This window comes from Apaloderma vittatum, unplaced genomic scaffold (assembly GCF_000703405.1).
Source record: "Apaloderma vittatum isolate BGI_N311 unplaced genomic scaffold, ASM70340v1 scaffold13073, whole genome shotgun sequence".
NCBI classification, from domain to species: domain Eukaryota; kingdom Metazoa; phylum Chordata; class Aves; order Trogoniformes; family Trogonidae; genus Apaloderma; species Apaloderma vittatum.
The window spans coordinates 1-11,433 of record NW_009706477.1 but is presented as its reverse complement, the minus strand read 5'-3'; the positions used below and the strand labels follow the sequence as shown (position 1 = coordinate 11,433).

The 11,433-nt window shown below is 38.4% G+C and overlaps 1 pseudogene; it reads right to left on the bottom strand.

Annotated features, from left to right (window-relative positions):
* Window positions 1–1,406: 1,406 nt before the first annotated feature.
* Window positions 1,407–4,985, bottom strand: LOC104271210 (annotated as a pseudogene).
* Window positions 4,986–11,433: the final 6,448 nt, after the last annotated feature.

Genomic DNA, 11,433 nt, shown 5'->3' with positions numbered 1-11,433 from the left:
AAAGAGATGTGTGCTCTTAGACAGACAGAGTAGTTGAGACTGCAAGGGACATCTGTAGGTTCTTTTCTCAAAACCCCTCACTTAAAAGCAGGATTGGCACATTGTTCTGGCCTTCTCCATTTGGGTTTTAGAATCTCCAAGGACGGAGACTGTGCAGTGTCTCTAAGCAATATGTTCTAGTGCTTGACAACCTCCACAGTAGAACAAGTGAGAGTTTTTTATGACTAGGTGCCATCCGGACATGATCATCATTCCTCCTTAAAAATGCACAGAAAAATAAGTTTGCATATTTTGAACTGAAAAGTTCATGCTTTGTAAGTTAAAACAAGCAGCTATTCACATGGGATAGGAGAGAAATGTTGTCTTTTTATGTGTATGCCTGGAGCTTTAGGGGATGTCAGGAGACCACAACATCAGATAAAGACAGACAGATGGGTTAGCATATATGAATAAAGACATGTCAGAAAACAGTGTCAGTAATTGCAAGGCAATGCAGATAAGCCACTGGAATTCTGACTGTGAACACCAGTAGAAAACTTTTAAGTTAAAAACACAGATAATTAAAAAGAGGAGGTAAAGCTACTTCAAAGGACACAAAAAGCCTCCAGCTCACTGTAGCATCACTTAAAGACAAGGTAGCACTATAAGATAGTTGATAGGTTCCACCACAGTCTTTTCTCACACCGTTTATTTTATCTGTTCAGCACCCATGAATTTAATTAACTTCTTCGGCCAGAAGAAAGGCTTTGTTTAAAAGCACACAGTGTGCTACACTTAGTCCTTTCTGCTGAGTGTTACCATCAACACAATGAAGACAAACTGAAATAGCACATTTTTTAAACATACTAAGTTGGGAACAAATTCATCTAGACAACAAGTTAGGCAATTCTCATGTCTTTCCTATATAGCACTCCTCTTGCCCCATACCCTGTCCTTGTTAACAATGAGCGCTTGCAGATCCCTGATGTTTTATTAAAGGTAGTAAAATCTTGCATATCTTAAGACTGAGGTGTCAGTAAGATTATGATTCTTTATTATGGTCTTCTCAGATTGTTACTCACTTTCCACTTCAATTCATTCATGGAAAATTATTCTGCATGCAGACAAAAGGATGAAGTAATGACCAAACGAGTACAGATACCAGCGAGAGAATAATCTAGAACCCTTAAATTCTGTCAGTTTTAGGTGAAGGAGGGAAGAGAATGAGAAAGAAACTCATCAGCTGATGCTACCTATAACCATCTCATCTAAGAATGCAAAAGGAAACATCGCAAACCAAATGTAAACAAGTATAAAACACTTCTTAGTCAAGGAAAAAAAAAAAAGGGGGAGAGAACCAAAGGTGTATGTTTAAAAAAAAGAGGCAAAAGAGAGAAAATTAGAGAATTATTTTTTTTTCCCCAAACCATGGCCATGTGCATAATATACATAAAGATCCTTACCTTTTTCACTGACACTTTCACTTTCTATCTCCACATCTTCACAGCTAGTATATTCTGGTGTTGATGCCCCTTCTTCCTCTGAGCTACTAACTGACATCTGCCTTTTCTTTCCGCCTCTTTTTGCTCTATGAGGCTTTGGAGGGGATGGCCGCACTGATTCCGACTGGTCAGAGCTAAGGGAATCATTCCTTAGCATGGTCTCCATTTTCTCCCGCTTTGCTTTTCGCATGAGAATAGCAGAGCTAGGATCAAGGCGGCTCTGTTTTTTAAAGGAATCGTGGTTCTTGTATTCTACGTGTTCTATAGGAACTGGACTATGCCTGGGAGTTGGTGGGCTATGATTAGTTAATTGTTTAGAAACAGAAATTCTTACATCACCTGTTCTGTCTATAGAGTACGACCTCTGAGTTTCCACAAGAGATTTTCTGTCCTGAGTTCCCTGTAATTGTGAGCGTTTTCCTAATTTATTCTCAGGTACCTCCGCTTCCTCCATTTCTGTATGTGCCAAAGCTACATCACTGTGTCTTCTCTCGTGCCGTGCTTTAGAAACTTTGGCATGCATGCGCATCTGCTGTTCCTCAGGATGCGGTTTCACAGGGTATCTTGCCAGATTGGGGTCACTCCTGTAACGGGTATGATATTCGTCTTCCTTCCTTTGTTTGTCATCATCAGGCGCTTTGCCCTCCTCAAGTTTCTCTGGCAAGTCTGGATAGTCCTGTGACTTGCCTTTCTCCAGCCTTCTGCCTTCGTGCCGTTCTTTACGCTCTCGGTCATCTGCTGGTCCTTCTTTTTGAAGTGAGGATTTTGGCACACGCTTACGCTCACTCTTTAAACCTTTGCCATTCTGATCTGAAACCGGTATTGTCTTCTTCCTGCAATGAAAAAAGTACAGTAATTTGAAGAATTCAATGCAGAATAGAACTATTTGTATACACTGCTATAGTAAATAGGATAAGCGCTAATAAAACATATAGAAAGGTGCTGAATCTATTAGCATGCTTTAAATCTATTGATCCTTCCAGTGGTACTTTTATTTTCCAATAGCAAACAACTCTGAGAGTCCACAAAAGCAAAAATTATGGATGGTCCAGTCAATGAGTAAAATCACAAAGAGTATTAATTAACATGAATAAATGCAGATAAAAATAAATTACCCATGTAAGTAGGAAGATGCAAAGTCGTCTTGGTAGTAACTGCAGCACTATGACAGAGTATTGGAATACGTTTTCTGGAAGCAGTCATGAGGGTTACAGACTAACCCCATATTCAAAATTCACTTCAAGCACCCTGATGGCATAAACACCGCCAAATGGAGTATCTCCCACAATGATATTACAGAAAGAATTAATGTAGGTATATTAAAAAAAAAGCAACAGAATATATCCAGAAACAATAATATTTGATCTAGTTTGCTTTATCTTATTAAAACCCTAAAAGGAAGTGTCCATGTCATAAGCATATAAAGAGAGGCAAATTGCCTCCCTGAAATAAATTAAAATCGACTACCTGTGACAAATTAATGGCATTCCTTTCTCTGGTAATAAAAGAGGATGAAAAATGTAATTTATTTGTCTATACAGCCAAAGTACAAAAGCACAAAACAATGAATAATAAAGCTGCCTAAAAAGTATGGTCTCTCCTCCCTCATTTTCTGTTTTGGGAGAATAAGTAAGCCAAAGAATCATAAAATCTCCTTATCCTGGATATTTTTATTTCTCTCATCTTTCTAATTGCCCTCTTGTTTACCAGTTCACATATAAATCCACGGATTTTAAAGAAGGCTGAACACAGCTATACACCGCATTTTAGATGAACCTGCACCAGCACAAAGTCATTAGGTCTGTTCTACAGTTTTGTAGAACTGAATCTTCCCTCCCACAACTAATAAATCTTTGGATTACATATCATAGATTTTCACAGATGTATCTGACAGGACAAGGAAGTTGGATATGATTCAAGTTAAGCTCCTGTCTCCTTTTTCTCCATCTCCTGTTCCTCCTGAGGTTTTGACAATAAACAGGACCTGAGTTTACCATGGATGCTCTTCATTCAGAACCCTTGGACTTCACTTCAAAGTTTCAGTGACAAGTAGAGAACATTACCATTGTATAATTAATATAACCATTTCACTTTTAGCAGCAAAGCAGAAATAGGAAATATTTTGCTGCCCTGCCCTAAAATTGTCCTTCAGCTGGGTGATGACTGCTCTGAGGGTCCTCCCAATGCTGGTGGAAAAAAGCCAACATAACCAGAGGAGGGTACCATGTTTTCATTTACATCATACATATAAATAACCTTAAAGTCAGTTTTGGTCCAGTTAAACCCAGACAGACCTCACCCACATATGTTACTTGCCACTATTCCTCATCCATTTTGAACTTCAGCAGCTATGGAAAAAAAAAATCATGAACCGTTCTGGCCAAGAGCAACTCTTCTATGGCAGACTCTTGTTTTGTTGCCACAGGTTCCTTCCTTGACTGCTCTGTCATCTGCCAGACGGCAACAAAAAGAACAGCAACTGCTTCATCACATTATCCTCTCTTGATTTGCTGCTCCTCAACACATTCATTATAGTGGATGCAGCTCAGGAATTTACTCAATTATAATAGTTTGCTTCTGGTTGGCTTGTTTTCTTGCGCAAAACTTGCTCTGAATTCAAGATGGTACCATAGTTATTTTTCAAGAATGTTTACTCTGCAGGTGTCAATGAGCTATTTAATAGTTCCTGGTTTGTTATCAAGAAATAATACAATCATTAATAAAAAGATAACACATCGTGAATATGTGACAGAACTCCCCAAGGTAGGTTTTCTGCTTGTTTGGTGGGTTTGGGTTTGTTTGGGGTTTTTGTGGGGGGTGATTTTTTTTTAATTCCTTATACACTGTACAAGTTAAAGGCTTGTTCTTTGTTTAATAACTTTAAAATACCTGCCAAATTTAAAAGTAATCCACAATTCTATATTAAAAATGTACATCAAAGTGCACTGAATTACATGGAAATATTCCTAAAATACAATTACTTTTTTTGTCTGTTGCACAGACCAAATCAGAAAATGTATTTGCTAGTGAACACTTATCCTTCCGTGGGCTGTAAATTGATTTATTCTCTGTTCTTACATGCAAGGCCCAGCTGAAAGCCCTGTGCAATATTACTGGACTAGCAATTATAATCGCAAGGCTCTGGCAAGGCAGAAAGCATTACCTCTCTCTTGGAGGTTCACTTCTAGACCTTGACACTTGCTTTTGGTCCGGGCCCATAGCTGGCTGTGATACTTCTGCTCCTTTCCTCCGGTCAGGCTGCACACTTGCAGAAGAGATTTCCTGTGATGAGGCAGCTGCTGTACTTAAGGGAGTCTGTGACCTCGATCGCTCTTGAAGTCTTGCTTTCTTTTCTCTCGGTGCATCCGAGCTTCCACCGGTCGCCGTATCACTCAGCGTTCCATCCTGGCTGGGTGAGGGCTGTGGTCCGCTTCCAAAAAACCACGCTCCGGATTTCGTTAGGATTTCTTGTTGCTTTCGACATAAATTGCATACCCACATAACCTAGTTGAAGACAACAAGAAGAGTCAGTGCAGCTACGCCCCAGGCTCCGAAACGCATGCTCACTGCAACAGAGCAGGTATGACCTCTTGCTTTTCTCTAAACCAGTGAGGCTGGTGCTCGTGACAGGACCCAGAACATGCTTTTCCAAGCACTGACTGCACTGGCTAGAGCCAAGCATCCTACAGGCACATGCTTCTCCAAAATGTGCTGTCAATATACGTCAGTCCTACTTGGAGCAATGCCCCCACCTCAGCCCAGCCCTAGATCTCTTCTGAACAAGCACTGACAACGTGACCAACCCCTGCTGCTGGTGGAGATGCAGTTTGAGGGCGGGTTGGGTTGTTTCTGTCGGTGTGCATCACTGTCAGGACAAGGCTACCACACTGTTAAGTAGGACCTGGACCTCAGGTGGCCGAGTCCTGCCCAGCTCCAATTTCCAACCCCTGCCACCACAGCAAACTGATGAAGGATCTCCCTTTAACTGATTTTTCTCACATAACGTAACTCAACATTATCCTGCAAATAAATACAGCATTTGCTGTGCATGGTTTTAGCTACATCCACGACTACTTACCAGAGATGTAAGGTAAGACCTAAAGAAACCTACTAACAGAGAACTAAATGTGCCAATGAAAAGAATGCAAAAGTATCATATTTTGTACTACTTTGAAATGACCATTTAGCATCTCTTTGAGTTACAGCTGTAGAAAACAAATTAAAATGTGTCCCTGTCAATCACAATTAACCTGTGTACATAAAAAGTGCTGCTTAGAACTTAAAAACTTTTTAAACTTCCAGATAGATACACAGAGAAACAGGAGCACACACAGTAAAGAGAGACTCTGTGTTTCAAGTCTATATACAATAAAAACGGTCTTATGTACAGGAATAAATCACTGGAGAAAAATAAAAAGGTTAATCAGGACTCTAAGGTGTGTAAGTATTTAAGAAAAAATTGAGATGAAGACAAAAAAGGCAAAATGCATGAAGAATATACAAGAGGTAGGAATTTTCTAAGAAATAAAAACAGAGATAAGAGGAAACATTAGCTGACAGCTAATACAAAAAAAATAAAGTAAATGTTTTAGTTTAATGCGGAAAGAAATTAAAGAACGGGTAAAAACTGTAAAGAGGGTAAGAAGGAAGACAAAAGTTGGAATGAAAAATATGCTTAAATTATTTTATGTAAACACAAGAATGATGCAGCTGTCACAAAATTATACAATATTTAAAATTAAAAGGAAACAGAAAAAACAATCGCTTCATGGGAAGAAATTGCAACAGGACAGAGCTCTGCTATCAAGCTCACTAATTCTCTGTTCTGGGGAGTAAGTGCATGTATTCTACATATTTAACATAATTAAGATTTATTTAAAACATCTTAAAATACACTATCTGTTTAGGTCTTAAAAGACTACATTAGAACTTCCAATTCTGTTTGACCAAACCACACTGAAGAGACATCGTGCCTTTACGAAAAGGTGACTGTTAAATTTCTTCTATCTCAGAAGGATAATAAAAAGTTTACTAAAATTTTAATTTATTGAAAAAACACTTCATCAAAACCTAGTTATTCCAACAGTGGCACAAACATGTATTATGATTAAAAGAGTTAACTCTCAGTAGGATAACAGGAACAGCAATTTTGAAAAAATAAATGCTAGTCCTTCAACAACAAAAAGTCTTTGATTCCCAAATGTCTTTTTTACTTCATCTAATATCCTTCACAGAAAAGAGATTCAGTTTATCAGACTATCTATTCTAACAGAATAGATTTTTAGTCTATCTGGTATTATTATTATTACAGGCATTTAAAAAACAGGAAGGCTAAAAGGAAAAAATCCCCACATTTTAAATTGTCATTACTGACGGACACAACCCAGAGCTCATTAGACAGCAAGAGTGTGCATGCCCGTGTGTCTGTGTATAAAATCTATGTCAATGATAAAAACCAAAATCAGTAATGAAAAATATGTCATTGCTTGTATTTTATCAGTTTACAGGGAAAAGTTGACAAAAATGTTAATAAAAAAAAGATAAAACCAGAGTTTGTTTAAAGGAAGGATAAGGAATAAAGTAAAATTTAAATTTTCTAATTCATTTACATATGTGTGTAGTATGCAAGCACATTTAAATGTGCAAATATGGTAACAGACTTCATTTAAAATTTAAAGTATTTGATAATTTAAAATATGCATAAAGTATGTAATAAATATCAAGAAATTGTCATTAATTTGCATAATCACCTTTGATATTGCAATTCATTTTATGCAAGATATTATGAGATCCAAATAAACAGGAATAGCTAATGTACAAACAGACACAGAAGAATACAGAATACAGAATACAGAAATACTAGACATGTAAATACAAACCCATTTTCTTACAGCTGCCTTTAAACACTGCAGTTGGGACACAATCACCACAGATTACACATGTAGGAAATCTGCATTATACTCACATAGAAGCTACACTACCATCTCTGTTTAGGAATCTCTTCAGGACTTAATAAATGCTAAGTTTGCCTTGAGATATATCCAGTCCAAAAAGAAAAATAACCAAAGATTTTAAGAGGAAAAAAAATACCACCAAAACTTGAAGTGACAGAAGAGTTTCAGTGACAAAACCGTATATTGAAAAACATTTTTAGAGAAGTATGTGGAGCAAGCAATTTAGCAGCATGCAGGAATTATATCCTGATTGAAAATACTGGGATGTGGTCCAAACTAATCTAAACTAAAGCAGGTCGGTGTAATAACTTATCTTAACAATCCACAGATGTTAGGCAACCAAACAAATGCTCTGATGAAGGATTACAGTTCTCTAATGTGGCTTCTGGACCCCACGCGATGCATCAGTAAAATGAAGAGCATTAGACAGTTTTACTCTGGCCTGTCATTTCAAAAATAGTTTCTGTTCTCTCTTTTCTGGATGGTGAGCTCTGATGCAGTGCTGCAGCAAGTCATTCAAGACAATCCAGAGCCTGGCTTTTGTTGTTGGGTTTGTTTCTGGTTTATTGTATCCTTGCATTCCTGCACATGAAGCATTTGAAGAGAACCAGTAAAGGGATGCTCCTCATTCAAAGGGTTCATATGAATGGCTCTGGAAAAATCTGCATTTTCACAGCATAGCAAAGGGTTCTGGGCTTCACTGCTACATAACAAAACCAAAGTGGCACATACAGGACTCAGCAGAGGTGGGTCAACAGTTCCCACATGGATTCACGTGGAAACTTCACAGGCTGCGTGAAAACATGCTAGAAGGATCCCATGCTTGCCTTCATGTGGAATACAGGGTATCTCATTCACAGAAAAAAGTATTCCTCAAACTTACTCTTACGGGTACTGTTGAATGTGATCCACAATGAGTAGGAACAGTATTCCTGTACTAACACAACATGAAATTCCAACTTGAAAGAGCCCATAGTAAATAATATATACAACTACACACACAGAGAAAAAGAGCATTTTCAGTTACAAAAATAAGAATGCTTCTTCATAATTACATATTTCAAAACTGCATTTTATAATGCAGAAATAAGGACTTTTTTCAAACTGAAATTTGGACACTTCCAAACATGCACTGGGAGGCTAAAGTCACATTAGAGGGGACACAAACTTTATCCCAAACGTGTTACACATGCCAGAAAAAACTCAAGACTGAGGTCACAGCCTAATCCCCAAATCCTTCACCCAAGCCCGGATTCTGAGGAGGCTCCATAAGGAGCATACTCCCTTACGCTTCATGAGTTTAGAAACTGCAAATCCACAGCTATACCTCTGTACAGCAAATTAGGTAACAAGTACACTTATACAGCAGGTCACAAGCTATCCCTTACCGAACATTCATGCTGTCTTAACTATTTCCCTTCTGATGGGTGTATGCACAACATCTTTTCAGTTTATTGCTTTTGTTAGTGTTTTTTTAGCCACCTTTTTCTATGCCCTTCTAAAAGACGCCATTTATTTCAGACAGATCTAATTAGGCAGCCCCTCTTCTCTGCCTGAGGCACCATTAACCTCAGCAGAGCTCTGCCACCATGCAACAAGTCCTCTCTTGCAAGTCAGAGGGAAGAAATGTTATCATCTTGCACTTACAAAACCATTCACAGAATTAAGTTAGATTATGTATCACATAATGTTTCTGGAACAATATAAAAATATGCAGCAGACGATGGAATCAGTATCCAGCACTGCATTTATCTCTTCTGCTGTATCAAAATGAGTTCTGTAATAAAACCCTAGTTAAAGTGCCATGATGGTTTCTCTCCATTAAAATGTAAATAAATTAAGCTGAAAATCTACTTGAATTACATTAGTACAAAAACTAAACAAGTAAGCAACTCTACCTTTCTAATGCAAATGTGCTTGTGAATGCAAACTTTCATTAAACAGATATTTCAAAATTGTACAGACAGCTGAGTTAATCTAATGGCTCCTGGTCACCAAAAGGGAAGCTGTACTCCCACCTTCCTCCTATCTTGCTCTATCTCCCTATCACGGTTTGTCCTCTTTCGTCCTTGCTCCCAGCTTCCCCATACCATATACACTCTTGTATCCTCTTCCTTCACTATAAAGTCCTCCCCAGGAGGCACTCACATTTAAAAACATAGTAGAAATGTATTTGTATTTTTTAATTGGTTTCTTTTTTGTTGTCACATCTGTTTTTCCCATGGAAGGGTATGCCGAGTAGTGAAATCATGCGGCCAGGAACAGAGGTAAACAGGGGAAAGAGGATATTAGGATGTTTTCTCTATGGCAGTAGCTCACTGTCTCCTGCTAAACCACATCTTGAAATGACACCAATACTAGCACATTAAACTTGCACAGAACCGTTTTTGAGCACTGAAGCCAAATGACAGAAAATAACCTGCATCTACGCTAGGATCTGTGCTCTGCTGCAGAAAGGTGACTGCATACAAACTGCCTCCTGAAGATGAGTCTCGGAGCCTCCCAACTCCCAAACCACATGGAAAAATTGATGAGAATGTGCTAGTAGGCAGAAGATTAAGAGAGTGCCAAGCAGCCTTTGGTCAATTTACTAGCACAGTTACTCACACCTAGGAATAGTCCCAGATTAGGTTTAAGTTGTTAGTAAAGTAGCGTAGGAGTCTAGGTTCTGCTGTTTCTGAAGCCTCTCATCTAGGTTCAAAAGGACGATACAATTTGCTGCTGTCCTCCCTTCCAAGCAGGGAAAGGACCACTTTGCCCAGGTTGATGTTAATCAGATATGTGGGGCTCAGTCATTTCAGGACTGTGTTATTAAAGCCAATTTAGCACCCTCCGTTCTTCCATTTCTGTGCAGAGCAGATTTTCTTCATAACTTAGGTTTTCAGCTTGATATTTTTATCCTGGTTTGGCAAGAAAATGACAGCTGATTGATTTCTTCCCTCTTTTCTCCCCATACCCTCCAATAATGTTTTAACCCACTGGACAAATGCAATAAAATTTTGCACAAGCATGGAAGTTTTCAGAGGATTATACTCTTAAAAGACTCATGAAGCTGGCAGGTCTATCAAAGGTCTATCTATAAATATTTCATTAGTGCAATCTTTTACTGGCATCACAGAATCTACATAGCAATTCAACCACAAGACATGCTCATACGTAACGAGGCACTGCTCACAGAACTACATGTCACCTTAAAAGCTTGTGGTGCCATTTACAGGTTTGACTGAGAGCATCCAGGAGGGATGTTAAAAAGCCTGCCTTATCAGAACTGATAGGCTAATGCCATTAGAGATATGTCAGCATGCCCCACCTGGGTGCCACGTGCCACATAAGAGGGCATAAGCCTGGCACAGGAGTTACATCACTTCTGCAAGCCATACACACACATCTTTGGGCATCAGAAATGGCAGTAGATGCCTACTTTTAGGCAGCTGAACACACAGTTCTGCGTTGGTCTCACTCTTTTCTCACAGATCAGTTTCTTTTTCAGCTTTATTTCTCTTGTCTGAATGTCCCTCCATTTCTTAATTTATTTCTGATAATAGTAGCCATGAATTTCTAGTCACATTTTCTGTAACATCCTTCTCCATTTTTCATGGGCCAATAATCATTATCTCATAGGTCATTCCTGGATATTGTAACGTTAAAACAACAAAAAGTTTTGTCTAACTGTTGAACATTTGGCTGCCCTGATGAGCCAAAGAAGCATCAACTGTTCTTCTCTTAATCACTTCATGGTTTCCATAGTTACAGATATATATGGAACATAATTTTTTTTTTTTTTTTAAATGACAGAAGATGAACAAAATAAGGTAAATGGCATAAATCCATCAGTCAGGATTGATATAAAATTTCAGTTGTTATTCAAAAAACCCACATTTCTCCACATATATTAACAGGCTATACCAAAAATATACAAATGCTCAGAACAAGAGTGTCCTTAATAGTGCATGACTGGTGTCCTGGCTTTAGCTAAAACCCAGTCCTGTTTAGTGATT